General features: G+C 44.1%; 1 protein-coding gene across 1 annotated transcript in view; it reads left to right on the top strand.

Moving 5' to 3' along the window:
• Positions 1-9,084: 9,084 nt before the first annotated feature.
• The window catches only part of MEGF10 (multiple EGF like domains 10), a 120,502-nt gene continuing 107,868 nt past the window's right edge, over positions 9,085-21,718 (top strand). The window contains exon 1 of the mRNA XM_083464414.1: positions 9,085-9,642. The gene's annotated coding sequence lies outside the window, so the exon portion shown is untranslated. The remainder of the gene's footprint in view (positions 9,643-21,718) is intronic.

Genomic DNA, 21,718 nt, shown 5'->3' with positions numbered 1-21,718 from the left:
AGTAGCTGAACTGAATTCCACACAGTCACAAAAACAAAACAAAAATAACCTCAAAATCAAAAACACAAAATAAATAGCAAAAACTGACAGACCTCAGTCTAACACTCAAAACCGAAGTGTAGCACTCAAATCGTCAGTGTGGCACTCAAAACGGAAGTGTAACATTCAAAATGGAGCATGTTTGGCTGCCGAAAAATGTTTGTAAACTGGAACACTTACTTCTGGGTTCGCAGTGTTTGGGTTCCATGTTGTTTGAGTACCAAGGCATTTGAGAAGCACGGTACCATTGTAATTCTACTGGTCTCTGTAGCTCAGTAGGTGGTAAAGACAGGCCTCATGTGAATCATAAAATCAGAGCTTTCCAGACTTTTAATGTTGGTGACACACTTTTAAGATATACATCATTTGGTGACACAGTAATTCAGATTCACTAGCAAACTGGAGGTTAAATTAACCCATTTCCAGCCCCGGGAGGAGCAAGCGAGCGTTTGCATGACACACCTATACACACTGCAGGTGTCGCAACACACAGTTTGGAAAGCTCTGCATTAAATGAAGTCTGGACTCAGCATCACAGGGGAGCAACTGGTGACCTTCAAGAGAGACGAGGCAACATGGGTAACCCCAGTCCCCTCACGCCAAGTTATGAGTAGCAGCAGAAGAAATCCTACTTACATTTTTGACATTATGAAGTTTCTCTGTAGAAAGGTAATTTAACACACACAATCCAAACCTATGTTTTCTACCTCCCTAAAACCCACATAAGCTACTCCAACCCCTACTCCTAAATATCAGTGTAAAAATATACAAGGCTATGGGAAGCATTAAAGAAAAAGATGAATGAAAATGCATAAATACCAAAACAAAATATAAATCCTCTTATCCTCTCTCACACACCCATGGACACACTCTCACATTGCTCCTACCACGCCTGACTCCTGGACTGGACATCTCTGGTTTGTGACCTTTAAGCCAGAATTGAAAAAGATGTCACAAAGGAGGGCAGGTCACTGTTACCTTGACAACCCACCTACCTGGGCACTGCTCCTCAGCCTTCAAAGTTCTTCAGAACTTTGAGGCACCTGATAGTCTGTCTGAAACATGTTGTTGAAACACCTCTGTGTCTTGCCAAATGCAAGGTGGTTCTTTTTATGAGATTCAGAAGCAATACAAACACAAGTGAGTGAGAACATTAAACATTAAGCATTATATACATTACCATGCAAGCACTTTGATCTGCCGCTGGGAAGCCCTCAAGAAGTGGTGAACTGAAAAAGTCTCAAAAACATAAACACAAAATAAATAGCAAAAACAAAAGCACCAAACTTACCGTATTTTTTGCTCTATAAGAAGCACCTTTTCCCTCCTAAAAAGTAAGGGGAAATGTGTGTGCGTATTATGGGGCGAATGCAGGCTGCGCAGCTATCGCTGAACCCGGCAGAGCACTGCGCAGCGTCTCTTGCTGTGCTGCCTTCACAGCAATGCACAATGAGGGATGGAAGGGAGCCCTTAGGGAGCCCCTTCCGTCCCTCATCCTGCTTCGCTGGGAAGCCAGCAGACCAAGAGGTGCTGTGCAGCTCTCCCTCTTGCTCTGCTGGGTTCAGCAGAGCAGAGCAGCACAGCGCCTCTTCAGCGAAGCGGGAGGAGGAAAGGAAGGGGCTCCCTTCCTTTCCTCCTCCCACTTCGCTGAAGAGTGTCACTTCGTCTTACCTGCCGCCTCCGATCCCCCCAGCAGGGACAACACTGCTAGGCAGCCAGCAGATCCAGCTTCCCCAGCCTGATCCTCCCTCCTCCTTCCTCTTTAACAACATTTGATTCAGAATATTTTTTTCCTTGTTTTCCTCCTCTAAAACCTAGATGTGTCTTATGGTTGGGTGTGTCTTATAGACCGAAAAAACGGTAATCCATTCCAGAAGTCCATTTGACTTCCGAAATGTTTGAAAACCAAGGCACAGCCGGAAACAATAGCCCACGACCGCAGCGGATGTTTGTACTTACTTCCGGTCGTACTTACTTCTGGGTTTTGGGAGTTTGGGAACCAAGGCATTTTAGTACCAAGGCATTTGAGAACTAAGGTACCACTGTAAAATAAAATTAAGATAATCTCTCACCTCTAAATTCAGCATTGTTTAATTTTGCTCAGGTCAAAAAATATAGAAAAGTAGTACACCATATAAGTAGAATATACTTTGGTGGGCAGCAGAGGGTAGCTTTGGTGGGCGACTTGGGCAGTGGGGCTTTGACAGCAACAGGGGGCATCATTTTCTGTTTTTGCCCCCAGGGGAAAAATGTGCTGGGCTGCTCCTGATGGTGGGATAGATAGATGGCTACTAGCACTAAACCTGAAATGTGTTATAAAGCACGAAACTAACCACTGGTAGGATGTCTCAGATCAAATTTAAATGAAGTTCAGATATGGTGTTCTCTATTACATAGGTTAAAGCAGTGCTTTTTCGGGGTGGGGGGTGGGAGGGCACAGGGGTACGCATACCCCTAAACATTTTGTGAATCTTTGTACTTTGGTCCATTTACTGAATTTATTTCCCCCAATTTGAACTATAAAATGGTGGTTCTCTTAGAAATCAAGATAATCTGAAATGGAGATATGAATATGAACAGAGATGTTTCAACAAGATGTTTCAGACAATCAGGTGCCTCAAAGTTCTGAAGAACTTTGAAGACTCAGGAGCAGTGTCCAGGTAGGTGGGTTGTCAAGGTAACAGTGACCTGCCCCCCTTTGTGACATCTTTTTCAATTCTGGCTTAAAGGTCACAAACCAGAGGTATCCAGTCCAGGAGTCAGGAGTGGTAGGAGCAGCCTGAAAGTGTGTCCATGGGTGTGTGCGAGAGGAGAAGAGGATTTATATTTTGTTTTTGGTATTTACACATTTTCATTCATCTTTTTATTTAATGCTTTGCAGAGCCCTGTATATTTTCAGAGTGATATTTAGGGATAGGGGTTGGAGTAGCTTAGGCGGGTTTTAGGGAGGTAGAAAACATAGGTTCTACAGAGAAACTTTATAATGTCAAAAATGTAAGTAGGATATCACTGGGTTAAAGATTCCACTTGAAAGCTTGCCATGTATTACATTATATAAATAAAGGCATTGCATTCGTTCCTTGACATGTAAGCAAAGCTGGATGGCAAAGTTGGATGAAGACTATTGCAGACAGCAGATGGCCCTGTTTTCAAATACATTTCTACAGGCACTTAACAAAACACAGTTATTTCTCTTTGGCTGATTTTTCACAGTAATGACTTTACCATTTGGCTTTTGATTAATTTTTTGCAGAAAAAGAAAAAGAAAAGTGTCCTCATTTGCAAAGCTGTTTGCATTCTAATTATGTGAATATTCTAGATAGAGAAGCCAGTCCATGAAACAGCCCCTGGTGGTCTTGCCCTTGTGGGTGAGTCGGAATATTGGCTGAGGTTCTCCTGCGCAGATAAACAAGTTTCCAGTTCCAAAGAGATGAAATGTGCCCACGTGTATTCCTTGTGAATATTAGGAAAATACTGTGTTCCGTCTACATTCCTATGCTCTTCTGTTCTTCTTCTCTTTGACGATCACTCGTAGCCAAGTAAGATTGTCTTCCATGAACACGGTCTTAACAGTGAGTCCATAAGTAACTGTGGAGTCCAATTTTGGATCCACACGTCCTTCCAGGTGGGAGTTGATCATGATGAGGGTTTGCCAAGCATGCTTTCCTCTTAGCACGTTTCTCCCTTTCATCCTGAGTTTGAGCGTCTTCAAAGCCTTTGGTAAAAGGCTGTTCCCATTGGATTGCTCGCAGGCCAGTGTTTCCCAATTGTTGGTGTTTATACTACATTTTTTAAAAAATTGCTAAGTCCCGCCCCGCTCCGGATGGCGGCACACAGCTGCCTGCAGTCCCGGGATCAGCGCAGCTCTGCGCAGCCACCGGGAGCCGGGGGCGAAGCCCCGCCCCGCTCCCGATGGCGGCGCAGAGCTGCCTGCAGTCCCGGGATCAGCGCACTTCTGCCCATCGCCAGCCCCACAAGCTCGGGGGACAGCGGGGAGGCAGAGCGTGCCTTCCCACTGTTCCCCGACCTGGTTCTTCCAGCCCCGCACCTGGGGGGGAAATAATTTTTTTTCTTTATTCCCCCCCCAAAAAACTAGGTGCGTCCTATGGGCCGGAGCGTCCTATGGGGCGCAAAATACGGTAGATGTTGAAGAATTGTTGCTTTGACATTGGTGACCTTTACTTCTTCCAGTACACTGGCATTAGTTTGCCTGTCTTCCCAAGTGAAGGGTAGAATTTTTCGGAAACACCGTTGATGGAATCTTTCGAGGAGTTGGAGATGGCGTTTAGAAGTGCTCCATGTTTCAGAAGCATACAGTAAGGTTGGTAATTTGATAGCTTTGTAAACAGGCATTTTGGTTTCCCTGCAAATGTCCCAGTCCTCAAACACTCTGCATTTCAATCAGGAGAGAGCTCCACTCGCAGAGCTCAGGCAATGCTGGATTTTGGCATCAAGGTTGGCCCTTGTGGGAATATAACTGCCCAGGTAGGAGAAGTTTATTTATGCATACTTTTCTGGGAGCAAGTCCCATTGTATCGCCAACGAAATAAGAGGCAGAAAAGAACAGCAGTGGAACAAAATGATGCAGAAATAATTAGGTGGTAGAGTATAAAGTATAAGACATTCCCACATTTTATATTGAATGTATTAGCTGTAAGCAGTGCTTTAATCTGCTGCCTGACCTCTTTTGACAATTCTTCTAGCTTCTGTAGATATAATTTGGCTAAAATTGGTGGCCGGGAGTCTGTTGGTGTAAACTTATGTAAGGGCTCCCTCGAGCAATGCCTGTTGGAATGGCTGTCTAGTTAGGCAGCTAGTTTTGATCAGAATAACTTTATAAAGTACAAGAAGCCTATATTTCAGTATGGTATCCCATTCACATGAAATCTACTGTACCAAATCTTATGGATGCTATCTGGCCAAACAGAAAATTCTTATGAAGGATGACTGAATTATAGCCGTTCAAAAATGTTGCGTGTGTGTGTGTGCCCATCTGTGGGGAACCATCCCACGGGCTGCATTCCCTCATGGGCAGCTTTCTGAGGACCACATACCAGTAGTGGTCTGGGCAAGGGGTAAAAGTGAGTGAAGCAATGGAAGTGATTTTTTAATTTTGCCCACTCCTGCCATGCAAAACTCAGGTGTTTCTGCATTCTCACATCCATCCATTCTCCACCAGGTAAGCAGGAGGCATTATCATAGTTCAAGGACACTGGCAGAAGCACTTGAGGAAGGTGTAATGAGGTTCCTCACCTCTGGTGTAAATTATATTTAAAACAGAAGAACATGAGTCTTCTTTTTGCTGATTTAGTGTAAATCTGTTGTGTAATCCTAAAGTTTCATGGTATCCATTTTAATTGGTGATTACGCTCAGTGCAGCTTATTCAGCTATGCACATGCGCGTTTCCCTGACGCAGGGTGATCTGGATGTGTTTGTGAAATAATAATAATATAATAATTTATTATTTATACCCCGCCCATCTGGCTGGGTTTCCTCAGCCACTCTGGGCGACTCCCAAAAGAAGACAATATGTGCTGCTTCTATGTACATTTGCTTGTAATTTGCTGCAGTGTGTTGCTTTTGATGTGCATTGTGCTCATATTTTCAGAGCCTGCTTCTGCCTGTCCTTGTCCATCATTTTTGCTGCTGGTGGTGTTGGTTCGTGTACTACAGCTGCTCATATTAGTTTAAGTGGTCTTCCTGTCTCTTCCATTACGTGGCATTGCTATGATGTGCTACTGCATGTTTGCTCATGTGCCTGGTTGTAAGCAACAAGCTGCTGCCTGGCAGTATATTCACTCACTCATGATTGTTCTCTTACCTCTGTTTGCCTGTCTAGGGCAGGGGTCTGCAACCTTTAAGACAAAAAGAGCCACTTGGACCCATTTCCGAAGAAAAAAAAACCTGGGAGCCGCAAAACCATTGCAACATTTAAAACAAATATATCTCCAGAGCCGCGATCTGACAGCGGGTGGGAAGGTAACGTCGGGACGGTGCGTGACTAACGCACGCACCACCCCCATGCGACGTCACAGCCAGTACAGCGCCCGCCACAGTGGGGAGTGTCGGGGCGCACAATGCGCCTCCTCCCCTTGCTAGTATCCGCCCCGGAGCCGCGGCAAAGGTGTAAAAGAGCCACATGCGGCTCCGGAGCCGCGGGTTGCAGACCCCTGGTCTAGGGCCATGCTGTTGTGCTTCCTTTGTTTGTTTGGCCTGACGCACATTTCTGCCCATGTTTTCTTGTGGTGTGCTAATGCCTATCTTTGCCTATGACATTCTGATGCCTTATTATTATTATTAGCCTCTGTTGATCCATGATGTGCTGCTATCAATGTACGAAAGCCCATGTTTTCATTTGTGTAGTGTTTGCCCAAGATGTATGTTTCTCTCCATGTTTCTCATTGAAAGATCTACCCAAGTTTTCTTGTGATGCCTATTTACCCTCTTTTGCCTATGACATCTTGCTAACAACATTCAGACCTGTTGCCCATGTTTGTCTGTGTCATGTTGCTGCTTATTATGTGCTATTGATTCTCATGTATGTCTAGGATGTGCTGCTTCCAATGCTTGCCCAAGATGTGCTTTTTCCCATGTGGGGCTGACTTTGTGTGTTCTTGCAAGAAAATTCACCTCTTGTTGCTGAATTTCCATTGCAAGGGAGTTTTATTAGTAGTCTGCTTTCGCTGTTAGTTTGGACGGTATTTTAGCAATTTTGGGTGGCCTGCCTATTTCATCAGTTGCTGGTCTCCCGCTTTATGAGCATTTTTATTGAATGGTATTTCGGTATTTTATGGTAAGCTGCCTTAAAAGAGCTTCCTCTCAAAGGAGGCATAGAAACATTTGAACTATTTTTGTGTGTGCCCAGAGCCTTGTTGTCTACATGTGCTGCTGTCTAGGATATGATCTTGCCCCTGTTTATCCAAGTTTGGGAGTGACGTGGTACTGCCCATGGTTAGTCTTTGGTCTAAACCACTGAGTCTCTTGAGCTTGCCGATCAGAAGGTCGGTGGTTCAAATCCCCGGGGTGGGATGAGCTCCCATTGAAATGTCAAAATGATTGTAAAATGAGTGAAATGTATAAACTTGACAAGTATAAACAAAAAAACACACCAAAAAAACTTGACAAGTATATAGTATATCAGGAAGAGTGGATTAAATTTAATGATTACTTAGTTAAATATGTTAAGTTAAATTAACTGAAAACAGCTTGCAGATACTTAATTGGCTTAGGATTTTATTTATGTTAAGGGGTGAATTAATATGTTTAATTCCATAATAATGTGAAGATTTAAGGATGTCAACGTTTAAGTTAAATTTTGTAAGACTACAGACCAGTTGCACTGACTCCAATCATCATGAAGTGTTTTGAGAAACTGGTGCGTCGTCATATTATTTCCTGTCTTCCATCAACTTTTGACAACTACCAGTTTGCATACAGGGCAAATAGATCCACAGAAGACACTATCACCACCACTCTCCATGCTGCTCTGTCCCATCTGGAGCAGCCGGGGAATTATGTGAGGCTGCTGTTTGTGGATTTTAGCTCTGCTTTTAACACTATCCTCCCCCATAGACTGGTGTCCAAGCTAGAGACGATTGGACTCCCCAACTCCACCTGTCTCTGGGTTTTGGATTTTTTGTCAGAACGTTCTCAGAGGGTTAGAGTAGGGTCACATGTGTCCACAGCCCTTAGCCTTAACACCGGCTCACCACAGGGTTGTGTGTTGAGTCCCCTGCTCTATGCTCTCTATACGTATGACTGTTCAGCCATCTATTCCAGCAACAAAATCATCAAGTTTGCTGATGATACTACGGTGGTGGGGCTCATTTCAGGAGGGGATGAGTCCGCCTATCGGGACGAGGTGGAGCGGCTCTGTGTTTGGTGTGGAGAGAACAATCTGGTTCTTAATACGGCTAAGACCAAGGAATTGGTGGTGGATTACAGGAAAAAAAAGGCGGACATTCAGCCCTTGTATATCAACGGGGAACGGGTGGAGAGGGTGGCGGAATTCAGGTTTTTGGGAGTGATTATGGATCAGGGCATGACTTGGAGCGCAAATACCACTGCTCTGGTGAAGAAGGCCCAGCAGAGAATTTATTTCCTCAGACTTTTAAAAAAGAACAATCTGAGTGAGAGACTGCTGGTGTCCTTCTACCGAGGCTCCATAGAGAGCATACTTACATACTGTATTTGTGCTTGGTTCTCCAGTTGTACAGCTAGGGAGAGGAAGGTGCTCCAGAAGGTCATAACCACAGCCCAAAGGATTATTGGGCACCCTCTTCCACCTTTGGAAGAACTGTACGGTTCCCGTTGCCTTAGGAAAGCAAACAACATCCTGCAGGATCCATCTCACCCGGGATACAGTCTGTTTGCACTACTGCCTTCTGGCAGGAGGTATAGAAACATCAAGTCAAGGACAAATAGACTGAAAAATAGTTTCTATCCAAGAGCTGTGGCCTTGTTGAATGCTGTAACTCGATAGTGAGACCTGGGAGTTTGATGGGTGTGGGTGTGGGTGTGGTTGGAAGGTGGTTTGTTTGGTTGTTGCTGTTGTTTTGCTTTTGTTTTTAAGGGATGGCATCCAATTTCGTTGCACTGGTGCAATGTTGCACTAGTGTAATGACAATAAAAAATCTATCTATCTATTTCTATCTATTTGGAAAACCGTTAAAAGGATATGCAATGAAATTCAACCAAGGGGAAGTCAGGAAGTCACTTAACAATGTTAATAAGTGTAATTTTTAATAATGCCGTGATTTATGTTTGTTTGTCTTATGTTTTTGTTTGTTTATAATGTTGTGAAAACCAATACATTTTTTGGGGGGGAAAAGACAAGTATAAACAAAAAAACAAACAAAAAAACTTGACAAAAATAAATAAATAAATAAATAAATAAATAAATAAATAAATAAATAAATAAATAAATAAATAAATAAATAAAAAGACTTCTTAGTTTCCCGCCATCGACGTGAGGGAACTTGAGGCAGGAGGGCGTCTCCCCCCACTCCCGCCTCCGCCCCGCGCATGCGCAAAGTTGGCCGCGCGTGCTAACAGGCTCCGCCGCGACGGGGCGGGTCGAGAGATTTCGCCTTCGCCTCACGACCTCAGGCGGCGACACCTGTTCCTCAGGCTGAGCGAAGCGCGGCGGCGGCGGCGGCGGCGACATTGGCATTGGTCGTCCCCTCGCTTCTCACTGCCGCGCCCGGGACGGAACTTCCTCGGCCGCCTCCGCCTCAAGTTGGCTGTGGGGCAGCCTCCGCCGCCGGCCACCTGAGCTCAGCCTAGGCCAGGGAGGAGCGGGGAGAGGCGCGAGTTTCCCCCCGGAGGCGCCGGTCGCCGGCTTGGCTCGTTTGTCCCCTCCGGCGCCCCGTCGGTTATCGCAGCCGCCTCAATAGTCGCTTCACCTCAAGCCGGGCAAAGTTGAGGCTCCGGAGCGGGAGTTGTCGCCGCTCGGACCGGGCTCGGGAGGAAGCGCCATGGCGCCTCTGGCGAACGGCCTGTAGGGGAGCTGGGCTTTTTTGGGGAAAGGAAAGAAGTCGCTTCGCTCCGTCCGTCGCGGAGGAGCCTGAGGAGACGAGTCCGCCCGGCTCCGCTTATAGCAGGTGAGGGACTGGCGAAGGCGGGAAAAGCGCAGGTGCCTCCGCCGCTCGCTTCGCGCCTGTCCGGAGGGGGAATCGCGGGTTGGGAGAAGACCCCAAAGAAAGGGGGAAGCCCCAACCCCACCCCGCACACGGGTATCGCGTGCGGAACTTTAAGCCCCCCCCCACCCGATCGTCTGAACAGAGCCGCGGACCGACGCGTGGACGCCACACACACAAACGCGCATCGGTCCGAGGCTCTGTTCAGACGATCGTTTGGGGGCTTGGGTGGTACTGCTGCTGCCGCCGTTCATGCGCACGGGAGCTGTCCGTTGAAGGTCAGGCGACGGGGCGTACACGGGTATCGCGTGAGTAACTTGAAGACGATGCGCGTGTGTGTGGCGTCCACGCCTCGGTCCGGGGCTCCGTTCAGACGATCGGGTCGGGGGTGGGGGGATGTTGGGAGTGATGCGGCCGTTCACGCGCACGGGAGCTGTCCGTTGAAGGTCAGGCGACGGGGCGGAATTGGGGTGGGGAGCTAAGATTCGGGCTAAAACTTTGCCGGCTTCCCCGAGCCTTGGGCGGTTGGTTGTCTGAATGAGGCTCGTTTGGACCCGTCGGGGGAAACGCGGTAGGGGGAGGTAGCGCTGCTCTGCACGGGGGCGGACATCAGCATGTCAAAATTCGGGGCAACCTCCCCCCCATAACCATGGATGCAAATCTCATTCTCATTACAAATTTGAGTGTCAAAATTCGGTGCCACACACCCCGCATGGTGGGGGGAGGGAGCAGGGGGCAACTCCCCCCCCCCAGGAAATAAATAAAAACAACTAACTGAAAGTAGAAATTGTAGAAGGGCTTTGACAGGTGTTTTTTCTGAGCGCTTGGGGTGGGAAGGAAGTAATTTAAAACTGTTGCTTCATGGCTGAGTTGGGATTTGAACCCAGATCTCCTAGGTCACAGTCCAACTCTCTTCTAGCCAATATACTGCACTGGCTCTCCCCCAGAGACCCTGAGAAATTGTGCATGCATGTTCCTCTGCTGAAAATTTGGGTGTAATGTTCTGGTGTTTGTATTTAAAGTTCTTTGACAAAGTAATAAATGTAATAATTGTAAGCACAGTAAAATAATAGTAATAATAAAATTGTTGCTGAGCCATTTCATGCTGGATCCCCCAGGCAGTGCCAGACAGAGGATGGTGACAGGTGGGTGTCTTGCCCCCCTTAAATAAATCTTGGCTGTGCCAATGTCCCTCCCCCTGCCTCTCTTGCTCCATTCTGAATAATAGTTGTGGGGTCCACCGTGGTGTTCAAGGTGTGGTAGGGGTTGCAGGGCCACATGGACAGGCCTCATCCCTTGATGTCCATGTGTCCAAACTCTTTTGGAAGGGGTTGTTTTGGTGTGCACCTGTGGAGCTGCTCCACGGGAGAAGGGGCCGCGGTGCGATAAAGGTCTCTCCTTGCTTGGAGTGACTCTGTGCTCAGAACGTAGTGTGCAAATAGAACTCCTCCTGATGTGTTTTGGACACTGAGGAATGGATTACGGTGCATAGTGGCGACGGGAAGTGAAGCTTGCCTGCTGGTCCCAGGACCCTCTCCACATGTTTGGATACATGGAGGAGGTCATGTGAGCCCCGCCTAGTCAACTGTCGAAAGAGACATGTATGCCGTTGGCACACACAACTTTCACACTAGATGGGACACCCCTGTAGGAACGTCATTGTGGGCAAAGTAGTCTTGTGAAATGAACTTTTTTTTGGTAAACAAATGGAGCACAGCAGCCTACGTATCTCTTCAAGTAAATCTGATAAATAATATTTTTGCCTATAAAAGCTAATTCCCTACGTTTCCAAGGCGGCACACTTTCTACTGCTGTCGGTGTACTGGGTGCGCTTTGCCCATTTGTCTTTGTTGTTCCACTTTCTCCCGTATCCATTGCGACTTTTTCCTCTATTTAAATGAGCTCCTTCTAACAAAAGGCTTGTTTTGAGAAAGAAAACTCCTTGTCCCCATCTCCTCACCCCTACCTTCCTAAGTTCGTGCAGGAATGTCTTCTACTCAGCATGCACTTTGCGTTTCTTGAGGGGTGGGCTGTCGGTCTGGGTTGTTTTGCTGATAGTTCAGCACTGGGTTTTAAATGCCTGGCTAGCTTAACATCCTATACAGCTGCTGCTTTGCTCTAGAGCTGGAGAGAGAAAACTTTTGACCGTAGCTGTAAAACTTTGTTTTCGTTTCATGTGATCCATATATTTCTTGCTGAGAATGGCCTAAAAGGAATACTTTAATTTGTGGAAGCTTTGGTTTCGTTCCAAACTTTGTTGGCAATGCTTGTGAAATAATTAAAAAGAAGAATGCTCAGAACAAGTGCAGAATACCTTTTCCTGACCTGGTTAAGTTCCAGGATGGAAAACAGGGATATCTTACTACTTTAAGCCCCAGAACCTCTCTCTATTTTTTTTTTAAAATTAAACTCTATGTATGTTGTAGTCTGGTTCCCTGGATCAAAATGTATCTCTGTCTTTTAACTGAAAGGTGTTACTGTAAATGCTGCTGCTGGGTTTTGGTTGTTTTTATCTAAATTACTGGGTTTGGTTGTATTTGAAAATATTTTTCCTGGAGCTAGCTTACTTTAAACTTCCATACTGCAGCATTTTGTTGCAGGCTTCATTCTAATAACGGTGTGTTACAAAGTCAGAAGGCTTTAATTGCCCCATGCACCACTCCACTGGCAGTATTAACCTTTGTATATGTGGTATGGTGTAGAGTTAGTGCTTAAAAACTATGAGTACATGTAATTATATACAAAATCAGGAATTAATGGAATGTTTCCATGGCCATTTATAATTGATGCATAATCAATCACATAAGCCAGTGGACTGCATAGAACACAGAGCAGGATGTGTCTTGCTTTCCTAGAAGTCAGGGTGGGAAAATGTCAGTGCCTTTCCCCTCATGGGACTGCTGTATTGGAACTCTTGTACATCAAGCAGGAAAAGTGTAATGTTTCTCCATTCTAGGCTGTTTTTTGAGGGTGGGTGGGGTTGTTGTCTCCTGAAGATTGATGAATAACAGAAAAAACATGTTTCATAGTCAAGATCTATTCACATGGAGGATTTGCAGCAGGGAATAGATATTTCCTTGTTACTCAGACACTTGCTGGGGACAAATGCGGCGGTGGGGGCAGCTGTAGTGAGAAAGCTAAGGTCATTTCTCTGTCCTACTACCAGCCTGCAACACCAACAAGCTTCTTTTGTGCCCCTTTCGCTGCCTGAGGCATGAGGCCTGGGCATCCTGATGGATGGCTGCACACAGTACTTCTAAAAGACTGAAAATGTGCTCCTTTTGTTCAGTGGTAGATCTGGGTCAGGGGAAAAGGATCAGGAAGAGGTGTCATACTGTCTGTTTCAGTCTTCCTCTCTAAAGACCAGAAGCCCATTTCATCCACTATCTTGTTCTCAAAGTGTCCAAACAGAACACAGCCACCATAATTAGTTGCCACTGAGTCCCGTTAGGGGAAAAGGTGGGGTATGCATGAATGAATGAGTGAATGGTAGACTTTTTATCAATCCACGAATTTTCCCAGCCTGCTTTTAATAAAACTATCCAAGTTGGTGGCTATCATTTCATCCCGTGGCAGTGAATTCCACAGTTTGATGATATAGTATGTGAAGAACTGCCTTTTCTTGTTTGCTCTGAATCTTCTAATATTCAGCTGCATTGGATGACGCTGGGTTGTAGTGTTAGGAGAAAGAGAGTAAAATATCTCTCTACCCACTTTCTCTACATCACACATACCTTCATCATGTCATCACCCCCCCTCCTTTTGGAAACCAATGGATGGTGATGATGGGAGCCAAGAAGACATTGATCTACCTGGCCTCCCTCTTGCAAGTGTTTTGGTAGGAGATGCAGAGACATTAGCCCTGGTAGGGTGTGATGGTGGAGCTCTTCTCCAGCCTCAAACATCTGTGTCCTATGAAGAATAGGAAGGATTCCAGAGGGTGGGGAGGGTGCTCACCAACTGATAATTATTGAGGATAAAAGAGGCACAGCAGTCTGAACTTTTATTGAACAAGGTTGGTTGTTAAGCGAAGACCTGTGCAGGTGTTTCACACAATTAGAATTGTGTGAGGAGAGAGCAGAGTATGCCAGCTACCCAGGTGCCCCACCACCCTCTATGCATTGGAGGGCAAATGCCTGCAGCGAGATGCCTGCTGTGCTCGCTGAGGATTCTGGCATGATTTAGATCTCTCAATTATGTACCTGCAACATGTGGAGAGTGCTGGCATTGGGGTTATGATGCATAGAATGGCTAATGTGTTCTTGCTCTCTCCCTGATCACATGAGGAGGAGAATGCCTTCATAGGAGTGAGTTCTGAGAGTATCAAAGAGACAAACAGGTGCCAACATTTTTGTTCATTGAAAGCCTCCATTATGGCTGGCTTTGGGCTGTTATGTTGGGCTCCCCATTGATTTTGGTGGGAGCATTTTAATAGATGCCACTTTTGTTGTTGGAGTATGAAGTTTGCATAATTTGAGCTAGGACTACTTCTGACTGAGAATAGGATCCCGATCAATTTCCCTGCCATGTCCCTTCATCCCTCTTCTTCTTTTTGCACTAACACAATAGTCTTAAACCTTTTCAGAGCCAGGTCCCACTTTCAACCCAAACACTCATTTGGTGACCCATTTCTTAACCTTCTATATATTTGCGTGGTGGCAGTGCTCCTGTTGCGATCCAACTTGGATGAAGCTGTGACCCACTAGTGGGCCCCAACCCACTAGTTAAAGACTAGTGCCCTAGCAGACTCCTGACAGTGCAAGGTTCAAGCCAGTCATTGCTTCTCTGTCCAATGGCATGCATCTTTCCACTGATGTAGCATTGTGCTCTGCTGGAATAAGGGTTTTGTGAGCAATCCTATCCTGCCTGGTGGCTTTAAGATAGGACAGTGCTATTCATTTACAACTGCATTCACCAACTAGGTGCCCTCCAGATGTTTTGACTGCAGCTCCCATCAGTTCCAGTCATCACAAACTCTAGGCCTCTCTGTCTGGCCCTCAGGACTCTCTCCAAGCCATGCTTCCTTCTCAGCCACACCCTTTCCCCCGGTTACAGGTAGGTAGCAATGTTGGTCTGCCGTAGTCAAAACAAAATACAAAAACTCCTTCCAGTAGCACCTTAGAGACCAACTAAGTTTGTTATTGGTATGAGCTTTCGTGTGCATGTGCGCATGCACACGAAAGCTCATACCAATAACAAACTTAGTTGGTTTCTAAGGTGCTACTAGAAGGAGTTTTGTTTTCTTTTCCCCTGGTCACATCTAGACTTCATTGCCTGATAGAGTGTAATGTGTCCTTGGTTGGCTGGATAGAGGATAGCAAGAGCTATGAGAGCAGCCTGCTTTACGAAGGCTTTATCAGTGACTGCTCCCAGACTTTGGCACTCTCTCTGTAGGGAAGCTAGACAGACTCCCTCCTAGCTGTCCTTCCACAGGTAGGTGAAGAATTTCTTGTTCCAACAGGCTTTTTGGAATTGGACTGCTTTTCATTAAAGGGAGGATCCCACACAGTTTTTATTGTAATGATCTGTACGTTTTAAACAGATTTTATATGTGCATATAATTTAAATTCTATCACTGTTTAATTGTGTTTTAATGTTTGTTTGTTTTCTATACTTTTGGTGTTTCTTGCCGGGGTGTAAACAAATATAATAAAAAAAAGTTTACATGTGTTGTTTTGCCATTTTTTGCCTCTAGCAAAACAATAACAGTTTTCCCTCAAGGGCCAAGGCACTACTCTAGCCTTGTATCCAGTCTAGCCGACCTTGCTAAGCATAGCTAAGAAACTTAGCAATTTTGATAAAACCGGACTGAGTTTGCATATTATGTGAGCTGAAATGCTCGCAGAAAATGACCTGAAATCCTGTGTCCCACTAAACTTAAGATTTATTTGGGGAAGTTGGCTTTGGGAAAGTTGTTCAGATGATGATGTGGTCTTTGGTCTGAAAAAAGTTCCCCACCCTGGAATAGACTTACTGGGTTGTATTCATCATAACACTAAGGAAATTGCTCCACCAGCTGATGGAACAATCTCTCCTGCCTCCTTTATGAGTAGATTTGTGGAGGGTGCAGGGAGAAGAGTCCCATTGTGAGAGTGGGCATCATTGTGCTGGTTTCCACTTGTTCAGTGATTTAGTTGCATATGACCCACTGAAATCAATGAACAAGTATATTAAGTCTCATAGATCCACTCTGTGTATTACTTAGGTCTATAGCACCCTATATTCTGGTGACACTCATGGGGAAGCTTACATTTGGCTCCATCAGGAGCAAGACCTTTTTTGTAACAGTGCTTATGTGCTGTGTTTTCTTCTGGAAGAGTCCATACAGCTTCCACCATGCTCTTTATGAAGATGCGTGCAAAACCCTTGCTTTTTTAGGTAGCAGCTGAGAACAGTTGATGAACACTGCTATGTCCCATTACTTAGTACAGTCATACCTTGGATCTCGAACGCCTTGGCTTCCGAAAAAATCGGCTCCTGAATGATCGAAACCCGGAAGTGAGTGTTCCGGTTTTTGAACGATTTTCAGAAGCCGAATGTCCGGCGTGGCTTCCACGGCTTCTCATTGCCTGCAGGAGCTTCCTGCAGACAACCAGAAGTTGTGCTTTGATTTCTGAACATTTTGGAAGTCGAACGGATTCTGATTGACTTCCAAGATACGACTATCATTGTTTTGTTATGTCATCACTTCTGTTTAATTGTTGACTGGGCTCATGTATTTCATTATTTTATGGTTGATTTTTGTTGTGCATTTTTTTTGAGAAACAGTTGTATAGAAGTATTTAAAAATAAAATAAATACTGGTTGAGTGCAAATAAATCTAGTTAAGTTTAGTGGGACACAGGATTTCAGGTCATTTTCTACGAGCATTTCAGCTCACATAATATGCAAACTCAGTCTGGTTTTATCAAAATTCTTAGCTGTGCTCAGCAAGGTCAGCTAGATTGGATACAAGGCTAGAGTAGTGCCTTGAGGGAAAACTGTTATTGTTCAGCAACTTGGGATGGTTAAAGACAAGTCTGGAGAAGTGAAAGTGCTCTGCTTTCGCACTGGATAAGCCACTTTGTTTTGTTTAAAAGAAATGTGTCCATTGACTGAGCTCTATATTTAATGCAAGACTGAAACTGAAAGCTGGCTTCACTCTTCATTTTTCCTTGTAAATACCCCTGAATGCCCAGTAACACAATTCAGGAAAAGAGCACACTTAATTAGCTATGTCTGATCTTCCTGATGTGCCTGCACTATGGGATGCAACTACTGTAACTGGATTTAGGAAAATAGTAAACTGAGTCGCCAGCATATATGTTCTCTTATGCTGCTGAATAACTTGTTTACATCTTTCAGGCTCAAGTTAGGAATGCCAGTTGATTGGCTATGCTGTAAACCTTTTTATCTGAGTATGCAACATACCATGGACCATATTTTCTCATGGTGCAGATTATAACAATCTGTACTCTTCAGCATGTGTTCTAGATTGCCAGTGGAAATTAATAGTTTCTTTCCATGTTTTTATTACATCCTAAATAATATTACTTTGTATACTTTTATAAAATTATGACCTGTATTAAAACAATTTGGCTAACAATATTTCATTATTGGATAATTTTGTAAAACTGGCAAGTTTGGCTTTTAATTTCATCTTGAGCATAGTGGTTTACGTCTGTATTTGTCCATCACGTCCAAAATGAGCAGCTGCTAGTTATTCCCGGTTCTGTATAATATGACTAATTTGTCTCAAGCTTGTTCCCACCAAAGAAGCTTCGACATCATGTGACAGGAACTAATTTTGGTGTTATTTGCTTCAACACAGTAAATAAAAGAGAGAACATGGATACTCTTCTTTGTAGAGTGGAAATGGTAGTACGGTAGAACACAGAGCAAAAACAACAATCGTAGCTCATTACAATTTTCTGTGCCTGTTTCTATAGTACTACAGTTGGATCAGGGTCCTTTTTTTGTTGAGCAACAGCTGTTGTAAATAGCATGGGGTGACCCCACATTCTCAGGTTAGGGGAGAGAAAGGAAAACCTCTATCCATTTTATTCACTTCATGCTTAATTTTGTAAACCTCTGTCATGTCCTCTCTTGCTCATATTTTACACAATAGTCTGCATCTTATTAACATTTACAATGTTCAGGTTTTCTAATGGTGGAATGCAGTTTAAGTACCTGCCTTAGCTATTGTTCCTGTTCAATAATGTGATGCACTATTAGTGGCTGACAATTAGCCTTATTCCAGTGGTTTTACCACTTCATCATTTATCTCCATCGGCTTTTCTTATATCATTGAAACATGAATTGTTTGTAAGTCCCCTTATCTGAAAGGCAGAATATAAGCTTTTCTTTGGCAAACTGTGTAGTATGTAAGGCATTTTGTTGAAGTCTGTAGGTTGTCTGGCTGAGCTTCTTTGTAGTTGTTTCTATATGGTGTCACATAAAGCCATAAGGCTGTGAAAAGTCAGTTTGTAATATTTATTATTTGTTTGATTTTATATGAATTGAGAGTTGCTGTTACACAGCAGACTCTCTTGATTTCCTTGCAGAAATCAAGCTGGGGTAATTCAGTCAGTAGAGCAGGAGACTCTTAATCTCAGGGTTATGGGTTTGAGCCCCATGTTGGGCAAAAGATTCCTGATTGCAGAGGGTTGGGCTAGATGACCCTCGTGGTGCCTTCCAACTCTATGATATTCTATTTTTTTGTTTGTTTTTGTTTTGGAGCTACTTGTTCTCTCTCTCTTTTCTTGAGAAAATGTTATTTTAGCTTTTCAAGCAAAACTAAGACCCTCTCAACCTTTTTGGAGTAATTTGGACCGTTCCTGTTTCAAAAGAATATGATTGCCTACAGCAGGGGTAGTCAACTTTTTTATACCTACCGCCCACTAATGCATCTTTCTTCATGGTAAAATTTCCTTACTGCCCACCAGTGCTCGATGGAAAGAGGATTCAGCTTGTGCCGTAGAACCCCCTACCACCCACCTAGAATCCTGAAATGCCCACAACTGGGCGGTAGGGACTAGGTTAACAACCCCTGGCCTACAGCATCAGACAGAGTCTACTTCATAAATCAATTTAAGCATTTCTTAAATGGACATTTTACAGAGCTTGCTCGGTCAGTGATCTCTGGTCAGAGAAAGTGGGTGTAACCTTTAATTATTTCCTGGTACCGCTCAAGAAGCAAAACCTACTTGTGCTGTATTGAGCCTCTTTTTCACAGTGTTACATGGTTGTTATTTTCTTAACGGATATAAATCTGTATGTATACAAACGTATACACTATTAATATTTAACGTTTTCAAACTTAGGAGCTACTTTTAACTGAACTCTAGAACTTAAAACCTCCTTTTCAATTTTTAAACTTTCAAGTCAGTGTTTCTGACTTTCAGACGGGGGTCAGCAACATTTCTGGGCCAGTAGGCACTTTACAAACGAGAAACTGTTTTGAGCACCACATGCACACACTACACCTTTTAAACATCCCTTTCTGTTTGCCTGTTAAAAGTGCAGGTGGCCTTCCTTCCTTGACATCTGGTATCATCCTATTTATACAAGTGCTACAACTTCCGTAGGCTGGGTTACAATCTGCTGCTTGAAGAACAGTGGTCAATCCTGTAGATACATAGGAAGCTTAGTCCCATAGAAATATAGGAAGCTTCCTTACACTGAGTCAGACCAATGCTTCCAGCTAGCATAGTATTTTCTACACTGAACTGGCAATAGCTTTCCAGGATTCACACAGGGAACTCTCCCAGACCTACCTGGAGATATTAATGTTTGAATTTGGAACTATCTGCATGTAAAACAGACATCTTAGCTATATCCTTTCCTTTGTGCTTAATATTCCTAGTAACCAGAACCGACTTTCCCATAGGGCTTAGTGATGCGTTGCGCCAGGGTGCCGGCCTCTCAGGGGCCCCCCAGTGAGTGGGGGACGTTTCCCTTTCCCTGCATGCCCACTTGCGCCCTGCCAACTGTATGTCTGGCAGGCATGCAGCTTCCTTCCCAAGCCTCTGCGGGGATTGCTCTCCTGCAGCAGCATGGGGGAGAGTTGCACCCCCCCCCCCATGTCTGGCAGTGCACAGCTTCGCCCCCCCCTGTCTGTGTTAATTTGGGGGTGCTGGGCAGATATTTGCACCCCAGCGCTGCATCTGCTAAAGATGACCCTGCTAGTAGCAGACACGTATATTTTTGGAAAGTTGAGATACCATAAGCGTTTAAGACCACCTGAATCGTAATACATAATCAAAGGGTGAAGAAGTCAGCTGTAGTTCTGAAATTCTTGTTTCTTCCACTCGATTGTATAATGCTTGTACACAGCATGTTGCTTCCTTAACACTTGAAATTTTGGGTCTCAGGTACAGAAACACAAGCCTTTTTATTTTGAGTCATTATAATCATGTTAGAAACTCCCTGAATTATCAGAACTGTTTTTATCACAGTTCTCCAGAGTTGCATTAATCTCCTAAACTGATTAACTATGAAAGGAGTACAACAGTATTAATTATGAAACACAGAAGTAGGTGGTCTGTTGGAAAGCATGCTTTCCATTTTAAGCCTGGAGTAACAATCATAGTAACACAACGCTGCTCATGTGACAGCTAGACAAAGAAGCCATTATGCATGGCTAGCTGGAGATGTAGCCTGCTCAAACCTATATTCAGGCAAAACTTGGCAGATCCAAGCTTAGAAAGTCTACTTTGTTAACACTCCTCCTTCCAGGCAGTTCTTCCAGAACTCCTGGGTTTCATTTCCTTAAGTAGACAAAAAAATGGGAGACTTACAGTATCCTTGTAATATTTGCTTTATGCAATATATGACATACAATTAAAGACAATTGAGATTTAGAATCAAGCAGAGCTCTAAAAGCCAGCAGATTTTCAGAGAGCAACTTGTGTGGCCACCCCCAATGTTGCATCCTTTGTTCCAGCTAATTCCAGCTAGAAGCTTTTAGCTTTCTCTCAGCTTCTGCCTCTGTCTCAGTTTCAAACTCCAAAGTTAATTATTTCTTGCAAACTGTTTTAAGACTACCATAGATAGTCATTAAGAAATATTAATGTTCTTTTGTCAGTACTCAGATCGACGGTGATCAAGGCAGCTAAACTCATAACAATATTATGGGATCAGTCACAGATTAAACCAAAGAAGTCCAGATTTGCTTTAATTATCCTGCTCATAGTGAGATAACAGGTGCAGGTCATATGCAGTAAGTTAGCCATTGAGTTACATTTTGATGTTCCATGTTCCATTCTTACCCTTTAATTTGATACTGTCTTCATTGGCTGGCAGTCTCATAGATCAGGCAATGAAGGGATTATCAAATGAAAGGTTAAATTGGAAGCTGTAACATTAAAATGTAAGGCATTATTGAACTTTTGCTTTGCTCCAATTTAGCCTTCCCCAACCTGTTGGCTTCCAGATGTTATTCCTGATCATTCCATCATTCCTGATCATTGGCCATGCAGGCTGGGGCTAGGAATATAAGAAAGCAATGTTTGTTTTACTTCCTTTATGTTCAGCACATGCACCATTTTTTTCCATTCCGCTGCAATTCAGCTTCTGACAAAAACTGTGTTATTTGTCTTGCTGTGGTGGAATTTTATGTGCTTAATTACAGTTAATCATGCTACCTGACCCTAGTGCACCGCAATACAAATGGGGGTGGGGGGGGTCATCATTTATGTATTGTTTTGTGGACTGAAAGCGCCAGCAGTGAATACCGATAGTATTTGTTCCAGAAGTGAAAAATAAAAATCAACAAACACTGGCAATTTCCACTCCTGTTTCTGTTTCCTTTGGATTTATCCAACATCCCCAGCTGCAGTTGATGGGAACTGCCTTCAAAACATACCATGTTGAAGATAGCTGCTCTTTTTTTATCCCAGTAATGAATCTCAGGGCAGTGCTATTTAACTTATCCTGCCATTTCTAGCATTTGTATTTTTGACTGTGTGTAAAACAGGCATTATATGTGTCCTTGCATTCATGCAGTATATTTTGAATCATCACCTAACAATGATTCCAAAATATAATTGGCCGGCCCATC

This window comes from Podarcis liolepis (assembly GCF_965112155.1).
Source record: "Podarcis liolepis genome assembly, chromosome: 11".
NCBI classification, from domain to species: Eukaryota; Metazoa; Chordata; class Lepidosauria; order Squamata; family Lacertidae; genus Podarcis; species Podarcis liolepis.
Note: the sequence above shows the minus strand (reverse complement) of the source record. Positions and strands in the feature narration are given on the sequence as shown.